The sequence below is a fragment of the Artibeus jamaicensis genome, unplaced genomic scaffold, assembly GCF_021234435.1.
Source record: "Artibeus jamaicensis isolate MK-2021 breed Jamaican fruit bat unplaced genomic scaffold, CSHL_Jam_final contig_466, whole genome shotgun sequence".
Lineage (NCBI taxonomy): Eukaryota > Metazoa > Chordata > Mammalia > Chiroptera > Phyllostomidae > Artibeus > Artibeus jamaicensis.
In genome coordinates, this window is record NW_026521844.1 from 11,270,758 (window position 1) to 11,294,370 (window position 23,613).

The 23,613-nt window shown below is 39.1% G+C and overlaps 1 non-coding gene across 1 annotated transcript; it reads left to right on the forward strand.

Annotated features, from left to right (window-relative positions):
* The first annotated feature begins 20,261 nt into the window (after window positions 1-20,261).
* On the forward strand, window positions 20,262-20,449 carry LOC119042425 (U2 spliceosomal RNA). Its single transcript, XR_005081222.2, has one exon. It is a non-coding gene; the product is annotated as a U2 spliceosomal RNA (small nuclear RNA).
* The last annotated feature ends 3,164 nt before the right edge of the window (window positions 20,450-23,613 follow it).

Sequence of the window (23,613 nt, forward strand, 5' to 3'; positions counted from 1 at the left end):
GGTTCTTTTGATGGGAAAAACCACTGCCTAACCCATTGCCAGAAGCGATGCAAATGAAGTCTAATGGACTCTGCAGGGCGGTCTGAACTTCTAGTTACTAAAGTATGTGGCTGCAGACCTGCCTCCAGTCATTGTTTTATCAATTAATCTAAAGGAAAGATTTTATTTTTTAAGTCATGGGAAGGAGTGTATACCTTTAGAACTTAAAATGCATGTTTTAAAACATGTCCTCAATAATGGCTGAATTTTCCCCTTTGAAAATGTTTTCTTTAAAAAACACCCCAAATTAACAGATGCTGATGTGGGAAAAGAGGATGGATAATCAAGTTGGTAATTTATTTTTCCCTTTTATAAAAAGCAGAAGAGGTTGTAAAATAAAGTGGTTGACTTTCCAGCATAGGTGGGGCTGTGGTTACCAGAGATGAACCCCTGAAATATTTCAAGCAATGTGAACATTATTGGAATAGTCCCTGAGGTCGTCTGTGAAGATGTTATTCAGGGGAGAGTAAGCATTTTAGTATACATCACAGTTGTACCTCAAATAAAGAGAGATGGTATGAAAGATAAATTTATCATGTCATCATCAAGGTGGGGTGGGGGCTTAAGATGGAGGCAATATTCCTGATCAGACTGTTAAAAAAGCAACATGGAAGATATGTCTTAGATTTTGTTCTTGAAAAATGGCTAAGATTTAAATGTATAAAAAAGGAAGTGAGTCCCACGTACCATCAGAATGTGCAAGGTATGTGTGTGAGATAGGGAGTAGATCAATTTGACCGAAGACATGTTTTCATGTAAAAAATGTAGGCAGTGGGTGTCATTAGGTATATTGGGGTTAAATTTAAATTTGAGTGCCAGGCTCCCAAGGAGTTCTGATTTATGTTATGGTCGTTGGGGAGTCACTGAAAGTCGTTGAGCAGAATCACAGTGTAGAGAAAGTACAACATTAGGAAGATTCTAGCACCAGTCTGCATTCCCACCAACAATGTACTAGGTAGGGTTCCCTTCTCTCCACAACCTTGTTGTTTGTTGATTTGTTAATGATGGCCATTCTGACCAGTGTGAGGTAATATCTCATTGTGGTTTTAAGATGCATCTTTCTGATGACTAGTGATGCTGAACATCCTTTCTTATGTCTATGGGCCCTCCGTATGTCCTCCTGGAGGAATGTTCAGGTCCTTTGCCAATTTTTTAATCAGATTATTTGTCTTCCTGGTGTGGAGTCATGCGAGTTTTTTACATATTTTGGAGATCAAATCTTTGTCTAGGTGTCATTGGCAAATATGCTTTCACATACGGTTGGTTCCCTTTTCATTTTGTTGATGCTTTCTTGAGCCATGTAAAAATGTTTTAATTTGATGTAGTCCCATTTGCTTATTCTTTCCCTTATATCCCTTGCCTAAGGGGACATATCAGTGAAAACATTGCTGGATGGGATATATGAAATTTTCCTGCCTATGTGGAGTCATGACTTATATTTAAGTCTTTTATACATCTTGAGTTTATTTTGGTGTATGGCGTAAGTTGGTGGTCTAGTTTAATTTTTTTGTATGTACCTGTCCAGATCTCCCAATACCATTTATTGAATAAGCTATTTTTATTCCATTTTATTGTCTTGACTCCTTTATCAAATATTAATTATCCATAGAGACATGAGTTTATTACTGGGCTTTCCATTCTGTTCCACTGATCTATGTGTCTGTTGTTATGCCAGTACCAGACTGTTTTGATTATAGTGGCTGTGTAATATAGTTTGATATCAGTTATTGTGATCTCTCCTAATGTGTACTTCCTTCTCAAAATTGCTGAGGCTATTTGGGGTCATTTATGATTCCATATAAATTTTTGACATATTAGTTCAATATCTGTGAAATGTGCCTTTGGCATTTTGATAGAGATTGCATTGAATCTATATATTGCTTTGGGTAGTAGAAACAATTTAATGATGTTAATTCTTGTAGTCCATGAACACAGTATATACTTGCATTTATTTGTGTCTTTATTAATTTCTTTCTTCAGTGTTCTGTAGTTTTCTGAATACAGGTCTTTTACCTCCTTGGTTAAGTTTATTCCTGGGCACTTTATTTTTCCTGCTGCTATAGTAAATGGGATATTTTTCCTAATTTCTGTTTCTGATATCTCATTGTTAGTGTACAAACAATGTCTTAGATTTGTGACTATTGACTTTGTATCCTGCTGTTTGGCCAAATTCACTTATTAGTTTGAGTAGCTTTTCAGTGGAATCTATAGGGTTTTCTATGTGCACTATCATGTCATCTACAAAATGACAGTTTTACTTCATCATTTCCAATTTAGAGGCCTTTTATCTATTTTTCTTGTCTGATTTCTGTGGCTAGAAGTTCCAATACTATCTTGAATAGAAGTGATAAAAGAGGACACCCTTGTGTTGTTCCTGATATTAGGGAGAAAGCTTTTAGTTTTTGCCCATTGATTGTGATGTCGGCTGTAGATTTGTTGTTTGTGGCTTTTATTATGTTGAGGCATGCTTCCTCTACTTCCACTTAGCTGAGTATTTTTATCATAAATGCTGTACTTTATCAAATGCATTTTCCACATCTATTGATATTATCATGTGGTTTTTGTCTTTCATTTTATGTGATATATTACATTTATTGTTTGCATATATTGTACCATCCTTGCATCCCTGTGATGAATCCCACTTGATCCTGGTGTGTGATCTTTATAATGTATTGCTGGGTCCGGTTTTCTAATATTTTGTTGAGGATTTTAGCATCTATGTTCATCAGAGATATTGGCCTGTAGTTTTCTTTCTTTGTTGTGTCTTTATCTGGTTTTGAAATTAGGATAATGCTGGTCTTATTAAAAGAGTCTGGGAGTCTTACCTCTTCTTGGATTTTTTGAAATAGTCTGAGAAGGATCAGAGCTAGCTCTCCCCTAAATGTTTGGTAAAGTTCTCCTGTGAAGTCATGTGGTTCAGGACTTTAGTGTACCAGGAGTTTTTTTTTAATTTTTATTTCTGCTTCAATTTCACTAGCTGTTATTCTTCTATTCTGGCTTTCTGCTTCCTCTGACTCAGTTTTGGAGAATTATATGTTTGTAGAAATTTGTCTATTTCATTTAGATTTTCAAATTTCTTGGCATAGAGTTGTTTGTAGTAATTTCTTACAATAATTTTATATTTCTGTGGCATCAGTTGTAATTTCTCATCTGTCACTTTTTATTTTATTTATTTGGGTCCTCTCTTTTTACTCTTCATGAGTCTGGTTAAAGGCTTGTCAATTTTGTTTATCTTTTCAAAGAACCAGCTTGTGGATTTATTGATCATTTGAATTGTTCTTTTAGTCTGTATATAGTTATTTAATTCTTCTCTGATCATGATTATTTTCTTCCCTCTACTTACTCTGAGCTTTCTTTGTTCTTCTAGTTCTTGTAGATGTGGTTTAGGTTGTTTATTTGAAAATTGTCTGTGTTTCTTAGGTAGGATTGTATTGCTATGAACTTCCCTGTCAGAACTACCTTCACTGTGTCCCATAGGTTCTGGGCTGTTGTGTGTTCATTTTCATTTGTTCTATAAATTTTTTGACTTTTTCCTTGATCTCACTGTTAACCCATTCATTATTTAATAACTTGTTATTCAGTCTCCACGAATTTGATTGTTTTTGAGTTTTTTCCTCGAGGTTGGTATCTAGTTTTAAATCCTTGTGGTCTGAGAAAACACTTGATATGATTTCAATTTTCTTGAATTTGTTGAGGTTTTTTTGTGTCCTACCATGTGGCCTATCATTGAAAATATTCCATGTGCATTTGTAAAGAATGTGTATTTTGTTTCTTTGGGGTGAAAGGTTCTGTATATATCAGTTAAGTCCATTTGACCTAGGGTGTTATTCAGTGCCATGATAATGTTTTTGATTCTTTGGAAGACCTATCCATTGTTGACAGTGGGGTGTTAAAATCCACTACCATGTCTATGTCTTTCTTGAAGTCTTCCAAGATTTTTCTTATATATTTGGATGCTCCTATGTTGGTTGCATATATGTTTACAATGTTTATATCTTCTTGATGACTTCTACCCTGCAGTATTATGATGTGTCCTTCTGTACCTCTTTTTATGGCCTTTGTTTTGAAATCTGTTTTGTCTGATATAAGTATTGCTATGCTGGGTTTTTTCCCTGTCTGTCTGCTTGGAATATTTTTTGCCAACCCTTCATTTTCAGTTTGTTATGTCTTTTGTTCTGACCTGGGTTATTGTCAACAGCATGTATGCAGGTCATGTTTTCTTATCCATTCAGCTACTCTATGTCTTTTGACTGGTGCATTCAATCCATTTACATGTAAGGTTATTATAGATAGGTACTTATTCATTGCCATTTTACTCCTTTGTGCCTGTGTACTCTCTCTCACTCTTTTTATTCATCTTCTTAAAATAGTCTCTTAAGCATGACTTACAACGCTGTTTCAGTGGAGGTGTATTTGTTTAGCCTCCTTTTGTCTGGGAAACTCTATATTTCACCTCCCATTTTAAATGACAGACTTTCCGGATAGTTAGTCTTGGTTGAAGGCCTTTACTTTTCATTACTTAGAATAGTTCTTATCATTCCCTTTTGGCTTGTAGTATTTCTGTTGAGTAATAAAATGCTAGCCTTTTAGGAGCTCACTTGTATGTTACTATCTCCTTCTCCCTTGCTGCCTTTAATATTCTCCCCTTGTGTTTTAAGATTTGGTATTTTAATTATGATATGTCTTGGAGTGGGCTTCTTTGCATCCATCTTGTTTGGGACTCTGTGCTTGCTGAATTTGCATGTCTAATTCTTTCACCAAATTAGGGAAGATTTCTTTCATTATTTTTTTCAAATAGATTTCCAATTTCTTGCTCTTTCTCTTCTTCTGGCACCCATATAATGCAAATGTTGGATCTCTTAAAGTTGTCTCAGAGACTGCTTATAATAACCTCATTTTTTTTTGGATTCTTTTTTCTTCTTGTTTTGCATAGGGTTTTTTTTGCTTCTATATGTTCCAAATTATTGATTTGATTCTCAGCTTCATCAAACCTACTGTTGTTTCCTTATAAATTGTTCTTTCTTTACTTTAATTAGTGTATCCTTCATTTCTGACTGGATCATTCTTATGCTGCTGAGGTTCTCACTAAGTTTTTGGAGCATCCTCATAGCCAGTGTTTTGAACTCTGCATCTGACAGATTGCCTATCTCCATTTTGTTTAGCTCTTTTTCTAGAGTTTTGATGTCTTCTTTCATTTGGGCCGTATTTCTATCCCTTCATTTTGGCAGCCTTTCTGTGTGTGTTTCAATGTATTAGGCAGACCTACTTTGACTTTGTGTCTTGGTAGTGTGGCCTAATACACTAAGTGTCCTATAGGATCCAGGGGCACAGACTCCTATGTCACCTAAGCTGAGTGCTCGAGGTATGCCCTTGGTGTGGGCTGAGTATCCCCTCCTCTTGTAATTGAGTTTTGGTTACTGTTGGCAGCTCAATAGAATGGATTTACCCAGGCCAGTTAGCTGCAAGAATTGGCTGTGACCACTTACCACCTACGTGCACCCTCTGTGGATGATCAGCTGTGTAGGGGCAGGGTGGTGGTGCTCCAGTGTGGTCTGTAGCTGTCCACTGGATGTGCTCTACCTGGTGTTTCCCAGGTGTTGCAGGCCAAATTCAGCACCCACCTGTGTTTTCCCTGGGGCCACTCTGCCTGAGCTATGAACAAATCTGAGATGGCTATTGCTTGTGCTGGGCTTGGAGATTCCCAGGTAAAGCCAAGCTGTGAAACTAATCTAGCTGCTACTAGTGCTGAACCTGGAGTTCACTGAGGCCAGCTGTTGCTCATTTGAGAGGATTTAGGAAGTTGTGAAGCATGAGCCCAGACCAGCCATTCATAAGGAAAAGCAGCTCAAGCAGGCTTGTAAATTGAGTGGGGCAGAGCCTCTGGGGATCTCCAAGGTGGGCCAAAAACATCAGCTAGGTTGATGTAGTCTCAGTTACCAGTTTGCTGGCTCTGTGATTCTGAGGGGGTAGGGCCCAGAAAAAGGACAATGGCCTCAGCTTGCCTTGATGCCAGACAGCTCAGTGTCCCCCAGAACACCACTGGTACCTTCTAAGCTGCCACCCCAGCACCAGAGCCCAGATAGAATGAGTCTGAGTAGTGAGTTCATGCGCGGCTTCTTAAAAGGAAATGCTTAGGGCTCCAGAAGTTTCTTCCACTGATTCAATCCCTGCTGGTTTTTGCAGCCAGAATTTGTGGGGACTTATCTTCTTGGCACTGGAACCCTGGGCTGGGGGACACTGGTGTGTGGCTGGGACTCCTCCTTCCTGAGATAATCACTTCCAAATTTTTGTCCACCGCTCATGGATGTGGGACCAGCCTGTTCTGCATCTGTGCCCCTCCTACCAGTCTGGACGGATGGGTTTTGTTTAATTTAGTAGTTGTCAGACTTTCATTCAACTTGATTTCTGATGGTTCTGTGTGGTTGTTGTAATGTATTTTAGTTGTAATTTTAATGTGGTTGAGTGAAGAGGTGAGTCATGTATGCCTATGCTTCCATCTTCCAGAATTTTTTTTTTAATGTTAAAAACCTCTAGCCCTGGCTGGTGTGGCTCAGTGGATTGAGCACTGGCCTGTGAACCAAGAGGTCACTGGTTCAATTGCTAGTCAGGGCACATGAAATTAAAGCAATAATCAAAATATTCCTAACAAACAAAAGTCCTGGACTGGATGGCTTCACTGGGGAATTTTACCAAACATCCTAAGAACTAACACCTATCCTTCTCAAACTATTCCAAAATTCAAAAGGAAAAAAGACCTCCAAGCTCATCTTGCAGTTCAAAAACCAGATAAAGACACTAGAAAAAAAAAAAGAGAAAATTATAGGCCAATATCCCTGATGAATATACCTGCTAAAATTCTCAACAAAATGTTAGCAAACTGGATCCAGCAATACATTCAAAAGAGTACACACTACGGTGAAGTGAGATTTATTCCAGTGATGCAAGATGTGTACAATGTTTGCAAATCAATTAATGTAATACACCACATTAAAAAGGTGGATAAAAATTAAATGATCATATTGATAGATACAGAAAAGGCATTTGATAAAATCCAACACCTATTGATGATAAAAACTCTCAGCAAAGTGGGACTAGAAAAAACATAACTCAATATAATAAGCCATATATGACAAACCCACAGCCAACATCATGTCAACAGGCAAAAACTACATAATAGTATTTTCCACAAGATCAGGAAAGAGACAAAGACATCTGCTTTCACCACTCTTATTAGGCATAGTACTGGACATCCTAGCCACAGTAATCAGAAAGGAAGAAATAATAAAAGGCATCTAAATTGGAAAGGAGGAAGTAAAACTGTCCTTATTTCCAGATGACATGATACTATATACAGAGAACCCTGAAGATTCCATCCAAAAACTCCAAACACTGATAAATGAATTCAGTAAAGTAGCAAGATACGAAATAAATATCCAGAAGTCAGTTGCATTTTTTAAGATCTTCCTTCCTTCCTTCCTTCCTTCCTTCCTTCCTTCCTTCCTTCCTTCCTTCCTTCCTTCCTTCCTTCCTTCCTTCCTTCCTTCCTTCCTTCCTTTTAGAGAGAAGGGAAGGGAGTGAGGAAGAAAGGGAGAAAAATATCAATATGTGGGCCTCTCACATGCCCCTTACTGGGGACCTGGCCTGCAACTCAGGCTTGAGCCCTAGACTTAGAATCAAACTGGTGACCCTTTGCTTCACAGGCTGGCACTCAATCCACTGAGCCACACCAGCCAGGGCCAGACATCAGTTGCATTTTTATGCATCAATAATAAACTATGAGAAAGGGAAACTAAGATAACAATCTCATTTAAAATTACATTAAAAAAGTAAAATACTTAGGAATAAATTTAACCAAAGAGGTAAAAGACCTGCACTTGGAGAATTATAAGACATTGACAAGAGAATGAAGAAAATACAAGTAAGTAGAAGCATATACCATGGTTATGGCTAAGAAGAATTAACATAATTAAAATGTCCATACTACCTGCCCTGGCCAGGTGTCTGGGTTGCTCAGAGCATTGTCCCAGATGCTGAAAGGTCATGGGGTTATTCCTTGCCAGGAAACACACCTAGGTTATAGGCCAGTTCCCAGCTGGGACATATGCAAGAGGTAGTTAGTCTCTCTCATGCAAGAGGCATCTTTCCCTCTCACATTGATGTTTCTCACTCTCTGTTTCTGCCTCCCTTCCCTTCTCTCTAAAAGTATATAAAATCTTTTTAAAATAAAATAAAATAAAATAAAACGCACCTGAGATTGTTTTAATCATGTATGGTAAAGCAGACAGACATGGAAATGACTGTGATGAGGGGAGAATTCTCACCCTCCAGACCCCCACAAACAGGAACATGGCAGACCACATAAGGGCCACATGGGGAAGCACCACTGTCAATTGGGGGGCAGAAGGAGGGGGGGAAACAAGGCAAGAGCTTTGTTGTGGTTTTTGTGGAATGGACAAGGCAGAATAAAGATAGCGAAGCAGGTTTAAGATTGTCTTGTTTGAATAATTTCAGCAGGCTCTGGCTGCAGGGGCTGTTCTGAGTCGTCTGGTGCCTGGCCCTGGGTTGGTTAGGGTAGGGGAAGGGTGGCCTGGAGTGTAAGGGCTGTTAGAGGAGAGGCAGGAGAGACTCTCAATTGGTTAGCTTACGTAAGAAAGATGGACTCCCAGGTGGAGGGTTTGCTATCTCTAGGAATAAAAAGCCTGGCTGGGGGTTCAGGGGTGTCTCTCCCAGGTTAGTGAACATCAAGAACACAGAAAATAAGAAAACAAGACTTACGATCAGTTTGTTTTCTATTAGTCCCCAACCATAAACCCAGGGTGAATGCCAACATTTCTACATAGATCAAGGATGATAATCTAGGTAGAGGCAGAGTGACTAGGATTCTCAATTTATTTGTATTGATAATAAAGTAGTTCAAATAAAATGAAGACTTATTGAAACACTATAAACTATCTCACAAAAAATGAAGTACAGCAGGCCTCTGGGGAACAGGAGCTGGGATCTAGGAACCACTGAAGATAGAAGAAATCTCTCTCTCTCTCTCTCGCTCTCTCTCTCGCTCTCTCTCTCTCAACCTGGCTGAAAAGGACTACTCTAGGCCCAGCTCTGTAGAACCATATAATTCATAGGCCCTACATTGATTTGACTACAGACTGTCTCAGCAAATAGGGTTGATTACAGGCTAGCCAACAGATGAACACCCAGTCCGACAGGTGTCAATCCCTCGTCCAGCTCACTGTGGGGAAAGGCAATGACATGATGCAAACATGACTCACCCCTTCAGCAAGGGGTGAGTGTAGAGCATGGCACCCGTAGAAATGGAGACTGGTGATGGGCACCCTAAAACTATCCACTACTATTGCATTCAATTCAGTACAATACAAAAGAGGTATTGTATTCAGTTGCCTCTGTCATCTAAGTGGTTCAGTTTTTCTTGGCCTTCAAGAAATTGTTAAGACTCTGACAGGACATTTGGCTGTCTATTCAGGGAGGAAGATGGTAGGAATGGATATAGCTCACTGAATATTCCCACTCTCTGCCTTCCAGTTACGTGGCATTATAGCACTTTCTCGCTCCCAGTAGTGGTTGAAGGCATATGCCCATTCTGGCCAATGAGCTGGCAGCAGGAACAGTGCGCACCACAACTGGCTGAATATTACTCAGTGTGGTATCCAGTGAGCTCTCATTTCCCTTCCAGGGCAGCACTCCAACAGTGTCTATTCTATCAGCTGGGGTCCCAAAGGAAGGATACCACGTGAACGACATGAGATGTAGCAAGAACGAAATTCACTCCAATGCTCTAAAACAGAACTAAATGACCTAGTGAATTTCATGTTGGTGATGACTCCCCAGTGCTTTGAAGTACTGCAGCAGAGAAGCAGGCTGTGGTTGAGGACATTTGTGTACTTCACTAGGGTTAGACCTGATGGCTGCCAAAGTCTCTTTCAGGTATAAAAGTTTTCTTTATCTCACTTGACAATGGACCTCAGAGAAAACCGAGCTCTCTTCCCAGAGTTCTTACATCTTACAAAATTTTCTGAAGCTTAGCCACAGACCTCAAATTAAGAAGGCCTGAGTTAGGACACTTTTTGGTTTACTTTCTAGTTAGTTGATGCTTAAAGGCTTGGCAGGAGGCCATGGGACATGAGGCTCATCAGCCTCAGTGAGCAGTGCCAGGAAGGACAGAGGGGAAGCTCAGTCTTACAGCCAAGGCTGATTAATCTCTCTCCCTGGGGGCCATGGCATGAGAACAGCACTTTCCTAGAATTAAGAAGCCTGGGGCTCCAGTCCAGACTTTAGTGTTACAAACTGTGTCTTGAGTCAAATATCTTCTTCCACTTTGAGTTCTTCACCTCAACGTGAAATGGGCAGTTTGAATAGATGATCAAGTTCCCTTGAATAGCATATTAGGAGAGGACAGGGCTTAAAGTCATGTGTTTAGAGCAGAGGAAGGTCAAAGTTACACATGTGGGTTACATTTTTCAATGATTATTTGTTTAATTTAAATAAGAACTAATGTCTCATGCTTAAATATTTAAACAGTACAAAAGATTATATAATTAAAAATTATTTCTCCTTCCCTGCTTTCCACACCATGGATTCCTTGGCCTGGAGACTCCCAGAGATATGCAAACACTATTAAATGCCCCACTTTCAAATCAGAAATGGTAGCGAGATACAATACAGGCGTTCATTTCCTTCTTGTTTAAACAGGATGTCATGGAGTACACTTCATATGCATCTTCCTCATTCTTTTTAATGGCCGCACAGTGTTCTATTACATAGATGTAAATAGTTAATAAAGGTATCCCCCTATTACTGGACATTTGCATTTGTGAAAAGGTTACTAACCTTTTCCAACCAGGACCAATGCTTTGTAAACATGACCCTCACAGAGGGGAAAATACTTAGTTTTCTAGGGATTTGTAGACTCTTTGTAAAAAGAGGAGAAGCAGTATGGTTTTGCCTAGGAAGTTAGACTAAGTCCTCATTTACAATAAGAACTATTTAATCTATTGCCTCAGACAATGAGATTTTTCTTTCTTTAGCAAAACGTAATCATTTTTATAAGACAAAATTTGTCACAGATCTTTAATGATCGTACACAGTTCCAAGACTCTTTGGGAAGCTGCTTAGTGTTCTGATTCCAGTCTGCCACCAACAGGCTGTTTTCAGCAAATTGTACTGTTTGACAGGAAACAAATAACAAACAAGTTCTCCCAAAAATGTTAACCAGACTTTATAAAAGAATGTATATTCACATGGTGTCTCAGCCTAAAATATGTTGGCTCAATTTGTAAAGAAAACAAGGATTTCATCATTTTCTCCCTTGGAAAAAATACAGCAGATAGTTTTGTTAAGCCAAAGCAACACCTTCTAACAAATAAACTAAAATTCATAGGCTATCTAATTTTAAATGGTTGGGCCAAGAAGCCACCATGGTTAAAGAAAAGCACTCTGGGTGGTCAATTTTTTTTCTCTAATCAGTTTTGGTACGCCTCTTGCAGCTTAAACAAACCACATACCACAGAGGCTAAGACTCCCCAAGATGGTGTTGATAAGAAATGCACAGCACAGCATATTCTCTTGCTTAAGAGACTGTGGGAGGAGACAGGGACACGCGATAACACAAAGTTTGCTATAGATTTGTAACTTGAGTATTCTCAGAACGTGCCAGCTTGTGCTTATAAATTACATCAAATTTACATAATTATTTAGATTTCATTGGCTCTAGACAAGTTTGCATAGGACAAGTATTCCATGTGTCTTCAATGACATGCCACTCCCAATTGGGCAACCACCCAGAGGGGACACCCACCCACAACTCAGGAAGATTTCCTTGAGTTACCAGGGGATGCCACCCATGTATTCAGATATGTCCCTCTCTAGCCTACTATTATTGTTTATTCTGCCTGAGAAGAACTGGACAGGCTGGAGCAGAGGATTCAGCTGTACCAATCCTGGCTCTGCACAGTCCATTCCAGAAGAGAAGCCACTCCTTCAGGACCCCAAGTCCTCATGGCACCCTCAGATATTGTAAGAGTGCCTCATTCACTCAGCATTTCCTCCAAAACTGCTCACTGACTCTGGTTTGGACCTGGTCACCGGAGCACCACACTGTCTCCTCACATACACTGATCTGACCGGTCCCAGGCTGTCTGCGCCATGTTGGAATCGTTCCACCTCTGAAGTACACATGCAAAATCTTTTTCTCCAGCCAGATGGCCTCTTGCTGACAACTGTTCATCCAAACCACTCAGAGCAGTCCGAATCCTAGTCCAGGATCAGCTGGGACCCCGCCCTACCACACACGGGCCCACTGTTCAATCTGCCCCTCCAAATCCTCTCGGCCACCATGTTACATATCAGAATGTGCCTCTACTTCACTCTAGCAATTACCTTGATCCTATGAAGTATTTTAATACATATCTGCAGTAAACTAAGGAATTTTCCTAAAGGTACACAATTATTTCCACAACCAAAATAATTGTCTTCTAGAACTTCCAAGTTTTTAAACATCCGTATCTCAGTGATTCTCTCAGTTGTTGTTTCCAAGCACACTAATTCCTTTATAGTCTTTATTATGGTGTTTACAATAGTCATGTACTCCAGATTCTTATAGTATTTTTATTCTAAAATATCTCAGCAATTAAATCTTTCATTGAATTCTCACTGCATGAAATGCCACAGCGTAGAGGAATACTGCTGTAAAATTGTAAGCCACCACTTACCAGGAAACGTTTGGCCTTCAGATATGTGCCTATGTTCTCACATAAGTTGGCAAAATTCTTTGAGCAGTAGTTTTATTCTGTTTTTCCTTTTTTCAATTATTCTTCTAGTCTGGCTACAGGGCTTCTTCTATCTTCCATCTTGTTTAAATTATTTATTCTCCTCAGTGGAATGGAAACTATTTTTTGTTGTGGTTGGGTTACTGTAACTAAGGACTCTCTCATGTCTTACATCTTTTAAATGAATCTCAGCCAACAATGACTTCAGGATGACATTCCTAAAATTCAGGAGGCGGGAAACATGTGGCTGTATATAAATACTATACATGACAAAGAGAATCTGTCCACTGGTATTCTCCAAACCTCCTCCTAACAGGTTCATTCTGTCTCATGGGTCATGAGGACACTCCACCAGAGGTGATAAATGTCCTGACTTCTGCCACGCATTTTCACTGGCAACCTCAAGGATCGCATGTCCTGCCTAGGCCAACTTCTGCATCAAGTGGGAGGAGAATAGTTACTCATGTGGCATATTTTCAAGCTCATGTGACAGTGATGATTAAACCCAGTAGTACAGAAAAAGTATGTGCTTTGCAGAGTCTTGGCTGCACAAGACTTAAATTGTGGCCCTTCAATGTATTTATTCTTGTCAAGCCGAGTAATTCCTAGTGAAGTCACTCTGAAGCGAGATTTTAAAAGTATTTCTCTCTGTCTGTCTGTCTCTCTCAGTGAGTCTGTCTTTGGTGTCTGCTTTAAATCTGTTAACATTAAGTAAAAGCAAAGTATGAAATATAGCTCATGAAAATATATGTATTGAAAGAAAGAAAGAGGAAGAGAAAAAGAAAGAATAGCTACCCTCTAACTGGTAAATAGTTACCTAAAATTCAGACAATATTGAGAAATAATATTAATCTTAGGAAAAATGTTTACACTTTTTCGGTTGACAGTTTTATTTTTTATTTTTCAATTACAATTGACATTTAATATGTTTACATTAGTTTCAAGTATCAAACTTACCAGTTAGAAATTTATATAATTTACAAAGTGATCCCCCTGATAAGTCTAGAATCCATGTGACAACATACACAGTTATTATAATATTATTGACTATATTTCCTATAGTGTACTTTACATCCTATGACTGTATTATTTTTTTAACATTTAATTGAATTTATTGGGGTATCATTATTTAACAAACTACATATGTTTTAGGTGTACAGTTCTATGAGACACAATCTGTATGCTGAACTGTGTGTTCACTACCCCAAGTCAAGTCTCCCTCCATCAACATTTAAACCCGCTTTACCCTCTTCCACTTCCCCCGCTTCCTTTCCCTCTGGTAATCACCATACTGTTGTCTGTGTCTGTGAGGTGTTTTTTACTTCTGCTTAATCCTTTCACTATTTTCTCTCAGCCTCCCAACTCTCCTTTCCTCTGACAGCTATCAGTTTATTCTCTCTCTATGCCTGTTTCATTTTTGTTAGTTTATTTTCTTTGTTAGATTCCACATATAAGTAAAATCATATGGTATTTGCCTTTTTCTGATTGGGGTATTTTACTCAGCATAATACTCTCCAAGTTTATTCATGCTGTGGCAAATATCTCCTTCTTTTTCATGGCCAAGTAGTATTCCATTGTATAAATGTACCATAGCTTTTTAATTTATGTTTTATTTTTAAGTATATTTTATTACATTGTTACAGTTGTCCCAATTATTCCCCTTTGCTCCCCTCTTCCCAGTACCCACCTTCCCTTCAGCAATAACCTTCTTAGTTCATATCCACAGGTCATATGTATACATTTTTGGCTTCTGCATTTCCTACACTATTCTTAATATCCCCCTATCTATTTATGCAATTATGCTTTTTAATCCCTGCACCTTTTCTCCTGTTCTTCTCCTGCCCCCCACAGCTGACAATGCTCCAAAAGATCTCCATGTTTATGATTCTGTTCCTGTTGTAGTTGTTTGCTTAGTTTGTTTTTATTTTTTTAGATTCAGTTGTTGATAGTTGTGAATTTGTAGCTTTGTTAATGTTTATTGTTTTTCTTTTCTTTTTTTTTCTTAAACAAGTCCCATTATTTCATGTAATAATAGCTTGGTGATGATGAACTCCTTTAGTTTTACCTTGCCTGGGAAGCATTTTATCTGCCTTTCTATTCTAAATGATAGCTTTGCTGGATAGAGTAATCTAGGTCATAGGTCCTTGCTTTTTATTACTTTGAATGCTTCTTGCCAGGGCCTTCTTGCTTGCAAAGTTTCTTTTGAGAAATCAGCTGATACTCTTATGGGACCTTTTTTGTAGGTAACTCTCTGCTTTTCTCATGTTGCTTTTAAAATTCTCTCTTTATCTTGAACCTTTGGGATTTTAATTATGATATGTCTCGTTTCTCTTTGGGTCCAACTTGTTTGGGACTCTCTGTGTTTCCTGAACTTGCATTTCTATTTCCTTTGCCAAATTAGGAAAATTTTCTTTCATTGTTTTTTCAAGTGTTTTCCATTTCTTGCTCTTCCTCTTCTCTGTCTTTCATCCCTATGATTTGGATGTTGGCAGTTTGGAGATATCCCAGAGTCTTCTTATACTACCCTCATTTTTTTTTGAATTCTTGTTTTGTCTTTCTGTTCTGGTTGAATGTTTATTTCTTCCTTATGTTCCAAATCATTGATTTGAATCTCAATTTCTATCCTTTCACTGTTGGTTTCCTATAGATTTTTCTTATTTCACTTAATGTAACCTTCATTTCCTCCTTTATGTTGTTGCCATACTCAACAAGTTCTTGGAGCATCCTAATCACCAGTGTTTTGAACTCTGCATCTGACAGGTTGGCAATCTCTGTTCTTTTTAGTTCTTTTTCTGGGGTTTTGTTCTGTTACTTCATTTGGGCCATATTTCTTTGTCTCCCCAATTTGGTGGCTTCCCTGTGTTTGTTTCTGTGTATTAAGTAGAGCTGCTTTGACTCCCTATCTTAGGAGCATGACCTATTGTCAAAAAGGCACCTGAAAATTGTGTGGGCAAAACCTTAGGTGATCACCAGGGTTGGGCAACCCACTTCACCACTTTGTGGCTCTGTGTGTGGGGAGGGCTCAGAGAGGGGACTGGGCCATGCTGCCTGGCTTTGGGAGGTTTGTCCAGCACTTGCCCCATTTCCAGTCACTTCACCCACTCCCCATACAGACTGGCGCCCTTCCAGCTGTTGCCCGGGTGTTGCATCCCAGAGTGGGTGGGTTTGCACACATTTTAAGATTATGTAGACCCTTTTAGCACAGCTTCCTAAATATTTAGCAGTTTCCTCCACTGCCCCAACTCCCACTGGTTTTTACCTTGAGAGATTAGAGAGATTTATCTTCCTGGTGCTGGAACCCTGGGTGTGGTCTGGGTTGGGGCTGGGATTGCTCACCACAAATGTATCCTTCCTGATTTTTATCCAACACACGTGAATGTGAGGCCACTCGTGCCTGTTCCATCTCCACAGTCTCTCCACACCACTCGGATCTCTCCAGCTATGTCCCAGGAGGTCCTCTCCCAGGAGTGGTGGGTGGGAGCGGTAGGCCACCCACTGTACCTGCAGTTCCTGAAACAATAACTTTAATGTATGTATTACCTACCAGGTTTATTAACTATTCACTAAAATTTTCCAACACTTGAGTCCCCTGTCAAGCTGAGTCTCATGAGGAGACTAGCCCTTGGATAAGGGATTGCCCAAGACCACTAACTCTTCTACAAACAACTGGCGCTCAACAGCTGACTAATGCAGTTACAAAGTATCATGTCGGTTACCTTCTGTCTAAAGAACTTCTTTAACATTTCTTCCAAGGCTGGTCTACTGGCAACAAGTTTCCTTTTTTTGTTTGTCTGAAGAAAAATCATTATCTTCATTTTTGAAGGATGATTTCCCAGGGGGCAGGATGTGCTTCGCAATTTCTAGGTTGGTCAATTTCTTCTCTCCACACTTTGAATACCCGCCCCTGAAGTCTAAAGTAATTCTTATTTTGTTTCTCCATAGATAAGGTGTTTTTCCCTCTGGTTTCTTTTGGGATTTTTTTTCTTTACCTTTTATTTTTTGTAGTTTGAAAATGATACACCCGGGTGTAGGTTTTTGAGGGCATTTAGCCTGCTTGATATTCTCTGAACTTCCTGAAGGGACGGTTTGGTGACTGACATTAATTTGGGGAAATTCTCAGTCATTGTTTTACATCTTCTGTTCCTTTCTCTCTTTCTTCTCCTGCTGATATTCGCACTATACTTACTTTCCCACTTTTTTAAGTTATCCTACAATTCTTGGATGCTCTGTTTTTTCATTCTCTGTTCTCCTTGCTTTTCAGTTTTGAAGGTTTCTGTTGAGATAGCCTCAAACTCCGAGATTCTTTCTTTGGCCATGTTTAGTCTACTAATAAGCCCATTGAAGCCCATCTTTGTTTCTTTATCTTTAGCATTTCTTTTTTGGTTCTTTCTCAGAATTTTCATCTCTCTGTTTACATTGCCCTCCTCTGTTTTTTCATACTGTCTTTTTTTATCCATTGGAACCCTTAGCATATTAATCATAGTTTTTAAAAAAAAATTCCTGGTCTGACAATAGGAGCATTTCTACCAATTTGAGTCTGGCTCTGATGCTTGCTCCACGTCTTTAAGTTGTGCCTTTTGCCTTTAGGTATGTCTTTTCTTGATAGCCAGACATAATGTGCTGGGCAAAATAAAATGCTATCAGTAAGCCTTTACTAATGTGGTGAAGAGGAAGGGGACACATTCTATTACCCTATGATTATGTCTCAGTCTTTTAGTGAGCCTGTGACTCTGGACTATGAACTTCACATTTGTTTCTCAGTTTCTCCAGACCCCTGAGATGGGACAGGATGGCTAGAATGGGCTCTAGTTGGGTATTTCCCTTCCCCCAGGTCAGTAAGGCTCTGATAAAACCCCCAAAGACTGAGCTCTGGGCAACTAGTTTTTCCTGAGGGCAGAGCTTGCTAAGACAAAGAGAGTTGTTCTTGTGTGTTTATAAATTATTCCTTCCCCTCCCCCTGCCAGAAGCCCAAGATACATTTTTCAAGTTTGTTGCTATGAAGGTTTATACAATTCTTAAAAGTTAGGCCTGGGGCAGGAGTTAGAAATAAAGATTAAGAAATCATTAGTCTGATTCATAGATATGGATTAACCATAAAGTTAAAGAAGTCCTTAGAAAGAATATAACCATATCCTCTTAGCCATTATGCCAGATGAAATTATCAACTTGTCTAAAATATCACAACTTGTTTGAATCACAGCCAAGACTAAAATTCCCAGTTTTTATCCTCATAATTATGGGTTTGACCATAGGTTTTAGATATAACTTAAAACTCTATATTACCAGAAGGCAGGTCAATAAATATTTAAACAGCAAGAATAAAATTTCTTAAATTATAAAAAAAACCACTTTTTCCATGAAAAAAAAGGACATCTCAGCAACAAATATGCCTTATGTTTTATCTAAAGAGGCAAATTTTGGTTAAACCAGCAAAATGGCAAAAGAGCAGGAAAACCCTGTAATAATATTTTTCAGCTTCTTTAAATTGTGTGTGTGTTATGTGTGTATAGGTGGCCCTTCCTAAGACATTTTCATATCTTAAAGACTTTAAGGTTAACATCGAATTAATGTTTTCTCAAATTAAAATAATTCATTCACAAAGAGAACACAGTATCTTAAGTACCACTGATCTCATCACAGGCTCATGATTCTACATAAAATGTAACTAACATTTATGCTTAAGAGATGTCGCCCAGTATATAATAAATTACCCTGCAAAACAAACTGTTCTTTATCTCTGGTGCCAGCATGTTTTGAGTTGGATGGCAGGGTCAGGTCAAAACCTGGCAACACAAAGGCAACGTGGGGAATCCTGAGTTGGAGTTTCGGTGGCCGGACTGAATCAGGCAGATCCGTTTGTCCATTCCAAGGAGCACGGCCAAGGGTTAACACAAAGGGATTTGAGAAGTGAGTGTTGAATCCCAGGCTGCAAACCAGGCAGGAAGTTAGAAACCAAGAACAGGAACGGATCAGGAAATGGAGGTGGAGAAGGAGAAAGGAGAACGTCAACTCCAGGATCCATGGTCACAATCACACTTGGTGCTAGCCATGCTAAGTCATAGATGTCCGATCAGCGGAATTAATGGCTCAGAGCACAGTCACAGTAGAAATGTAAAAACAAAACAAAACAATCCTACTTTAAAAAAAATCAGGTCTCTTAAAAATCTAGAAAAAGATTTAGTTGGCAGCCATATGGACCACTTCTTCCCCACCCGCTCCCAAGAAAAGGAACATTTTAAATAGTCACTGTGAAATGAAATCCTGTAAGAATTAACTTTGCCAAGTTGGATGCTTTCCCTCACTCTGTCCAGAGGATATGCCCTCACATGCCCTTTTTCTTGTACAACAAAGCTCTTGGAATTTTATCTTTTTATTGCCACATGTACAGTAACTCAAAAATAAATTCTCAGTTAAAGATTATAAAAGACACTCTGGAAGTTTTCATAACATGTCATCATTTTTAACTTCTTGATAATTAATAGCAATAAAATGCAAATGTTTACCAGATGAAATTCAGGATGAAAATGCCAAACTCACACTTTGAGTTATTAATAAAGAAATCAAAATGGAACAAAATTTTGTTTGACCTGAGGTAAAACTTTAAAGTTTTATTTAACTCCACAATTGCTCATTTTTCTCTTACTATTAAAAGACAACCTGTTAATGTAGTACATAACACATCATTTTCTCTCTTTCTTTTATTGCTAAAAATTCTCTTTTTAAAATTTGTTCACTATAGTTCCCAATTCAAAGATTTGTAGTATTTTACACTTCAGTTTTTCTTAAATCAAAATCTCTCTTATAGTCAACATGTATATTTATTGCAATTTTTTCCCTCAGAGGCTGTTACTAATTTGAATATTTTGCCTAGAACTAAATTGAAGTACAGCATAAAAACCCACAACAATCTCACAAGAAAATGACTTAAATAAGACATGCCTAGACTGGCTAACAAAGTCTAAATCTTACTCCAGAAATTCTGCTGATGTACACATTTTAATCTGACAGTAAAGGCAGTAGATTGAGAACATACGTTTACTTTGCTTCCCTGGATTCCATTAAAATCATATCAAAGAGCTTCTTCTCCCTCCCCCCCGCCCCCCCCCCTCTCCCTCCCTTTCTTCCCTTCCCTCTCCCCTCTGGTCCCCCCGTTTTAAAAAGCACAATACCCAAGGACAAAGGGAAAAGGAAAGAAAGTAACAGTCTCAAAATTTCAGAGGCTGGTGTTGACTGGTGTGGCTAAGTTGTTTTGGTGTCATCTCGCAAAGTAAAAGGTCACCAGTTCAATTCCAGGTCAGGGCACATGCCTAGGTTTCAGGTTCCATCCCCCATCAGGGCATGTGTGAGAGGCAACTGATCAATGTTTCTCTCTTCCATCGATGTTTCTGTCCCTTTCTTTTCCTCTCCTTTCCCCTCTTATTAAAAAAATAACTCATCACTTCTTGGCCTTTCGGCTAAGATCAAGTGTAGTATTTGTTCTTAGTTTAATATCTAGTCTGTCCTCTATCTGAAGACATTATACTAAGTGGATTTTTGGAGCTGGGAGATGGAATAGGAGCTTGCTCCATCCACTCTGCACATCGAGCTGCTATTGCAGTACTTCCAGGAACAGTGAACCAAATAAGTCATTCATTCATTCATTCATTCATTCAGAGGCTATATGAAGAGAGACACAAAAAAACCCCAGAATTTATTTATAAAAATTGTGCATTTATTCTCACATGTTTAAACTTCAGTCAACTTCAGAGTACTCTCCATATGATACAATACACCTATCGAGATGTTTTTTCACCGCTCAAAACTGTTTTTGAACTCTTCAATTTCGATGCCCTTTAGTGTTTCTGCTGATTTTTTTTTCACCTCTTCCACATCAGCAAAACGTTTCCCTTAGAGGACTTTTTTCATCTGGGGAAACAGAAAGTCAGTCAGGGCGAGATTAGGGGAGTAGGGAGGGTGGGGCATGGAGTCGTTCTGTTTATGGTCAAAAACTGCCGGGCAGTCAGAACAGTGTAGGCAGGTGTGCTCATAAATCACCCATCATGAAATGGACAAACACATTGAGAGTCTTAAAAAAATTCACTGAAGCTAAATGCAGCCTCTCACAACAATGCCAGCTGGTGCACTGGTACAGATGGGCCCCTAGTCCACTCATGTAGCCGGGGAAGCTGACAGAAGATAATTCTGGTGTTGCTGAGTCCCCTCCTCATAAGAAAGATGACTAAGTGAAGACTGATCTAGCAGAAGCAACACTTAATTCTAAAAGCTGAATTTTAAGGCGGGTAGGGAAAGCGAGTAAATAAAATCCATATTAAAAACCCTTAAGAGCATAGGGATTGAGGACATCAGGTGCCTCTATGGGGGAAAGACAGGGCAAAACTGGATGATTAAGTTGGACCCCAGGTCCATTAGATGCAGTCAAACAATTGTCCTCTGCCCCCAGAGGCTACAGGTTTGTGTTCAGAAGAAACAGCCTGCATAAATAAAGAGTAAAAGTGACTAGTAGAAGCACCACTCCACCTCCCTCTCTACTTGACTCCTGAAATGCTGACAGGTAGACTTTTTCACGAAAACAGAAAGCTGGATAATCACTCTCTTAGAATCTGATCAGCCTCTTCTTCCACCCCCACCCCTACAGATAAAAATAATGAGCCTGAATCTCCCCAGTGAAATGTCCCACCCAGGATATTGAACAGTAAGCCCACAGTCAACTACTCCTCCCCGTTTTTAGTGCCATATTCTGCATCATGAGGAACAACCACGGATGAAAGCCGACATGACAGAATAAGGCCAAACAGATAAAAGGCAACAGATTATCCAAGTAGAAGAAAAAGAAATCAAGCAAACAACAACAAAAAAAAGGTTATCTATATTTTTAGAAAGAATAGGAGGCTGGAAAAAGAAATGTCTTGGAAATTAAAACTATGGTGAGTATTGAGAAAACAAAGTCTAGGAAATATTCCAGAAATTAGAATAGAAAGATTAAAAGCTGGAAAATAAAAGAATAAAGTAAGAAATGAGAAAGTTAGGATTAGCCCAGGAGGTCTGATATCGAAATAGTAAAATCTGAGAAGGAGAATAGAGGGAAAAAGTATCCCTGCTGATGCAATTGGAGAAAATTTCCAAGAACTGAAAGATATGAATTTTTTCAGATTGATAATATACACAGTAGAGTGGGTAAGATGACCATCATAAACTTTCAGGATGCTGAACACAAATACAAACCCTAAAAGCTTCCAGAAAAACAAATGTAAAAGTCACATACTCTTCCAATTGTTAGTGTCATGCAACAAATCTCCCAAAATTTACTGGCTTAAAAAAAACAATTTGATTATGCGCTTTGATTTTGTAGGTCAGAAAATTGGCCAGGGCACAGTAGAAATGCCTTGTTTTTGTCATAACATCTGCAACTTCAGCTGGGAAGACTCAACAGCTAGAGATAACTCAGAAGAGGGATTGGTGTCATCTGAAGTCTTGTCCACTCACATCTTTAATATTTGATGCTGACTGTCAGCAGGACTCTCAGCTGGGGCTGTTGACAGAAGCATTTCTGTGGCTTTTACATTTGCTCTGAGTTTCCCTAGATAATGGTGTTTAAGGCAGTCAGGCTCTTTAAAAAAATTATTGATTGATTTTGAGAGAGAGAGATTGATTTGTTGTTCCACTTATTTATGGATTTGTTCATTGATTCTTGTATGTGCCCTTACCAGGGATAGAACCCACAACCTTGGCGTATCAGGATGATGCCCTGGCCAGCTGAGCTACCCAGAAAGGGCTGGGGTGGCCAGACTCTTACACTGCAACTAAGGTTTCACAAACAAGTGTTCCCATAAACAAGGTGGAAGCAACATTGCTTTTTCTAAACTCGCTTCAAAGTTCCCACAACATCACTTCTACCACATTTTATTGATTATAAGCAACTCTCTAGCTATCCTAGTTCAAGGGAAAGGCACATGCATTGCAATGGGAGGGTGAAAAGGTCACACCATCAAAGAGCATGTTAGATGAAAGATATTTGGCAGCCACTTTTGAAAATATAATCTGCCCTTCAACCTGGAATTCTATTTGCAAGCAAAGTATTAATAATGAGCAAGTAGAGCAATGCCATTTTCAGACAAACACCATCTCAAGCATTTGAGATTTTCCATGCACTCTTTCTCAAAAAAAAATCACCAAAGGGCATGTTCCAAAAAGAAACCAAGAAAGAAGATGTGTGCTCCAGAAGCCAAAAGCAGGGGGCCCAACACGATGCAGGGGCAAAGGAGATCCCAGAAGAAGGTAAAGAGAGAGCTCAGGCTGTCGGCTGTGCACTTTGTTTCACGAGATGGGATCGATACAATGCATGATGCCTGTACTGAGAAATCTCCACGATAGACAACAGTTTGGTATTAAAATGGCAATATGTGCCCTGACCAGTATGGCTCAGTTGATCTGATGTCATCATGCACAGTAAAATGTCTCCAGTTCCATTCCTGGTCAGAGCACATGCCCGGGTTGCTGGTTTGGTCCTGTTCAGGGTACGTGCGAGAGGCAACCAATTGATATTTCTCTCTCACATTAATGTTTCTCTCCTTCTCTTTCTCCTATCTTCCCCTCACAACTCTCTGAAAATAAATAATCGATAAAATCTTTTTAAAAAATAGCAAATATGTATATGAAAAACTAAGGAAAGAGATAAAAGGCAAACTAATTACTAACTTCAGGAAGTACATAAAATTGTGCAGGAACATAGTCACAAGCTAGAGCATCACTCAGCCATGAATAGTGTTTACATGCTGAGGAACACATT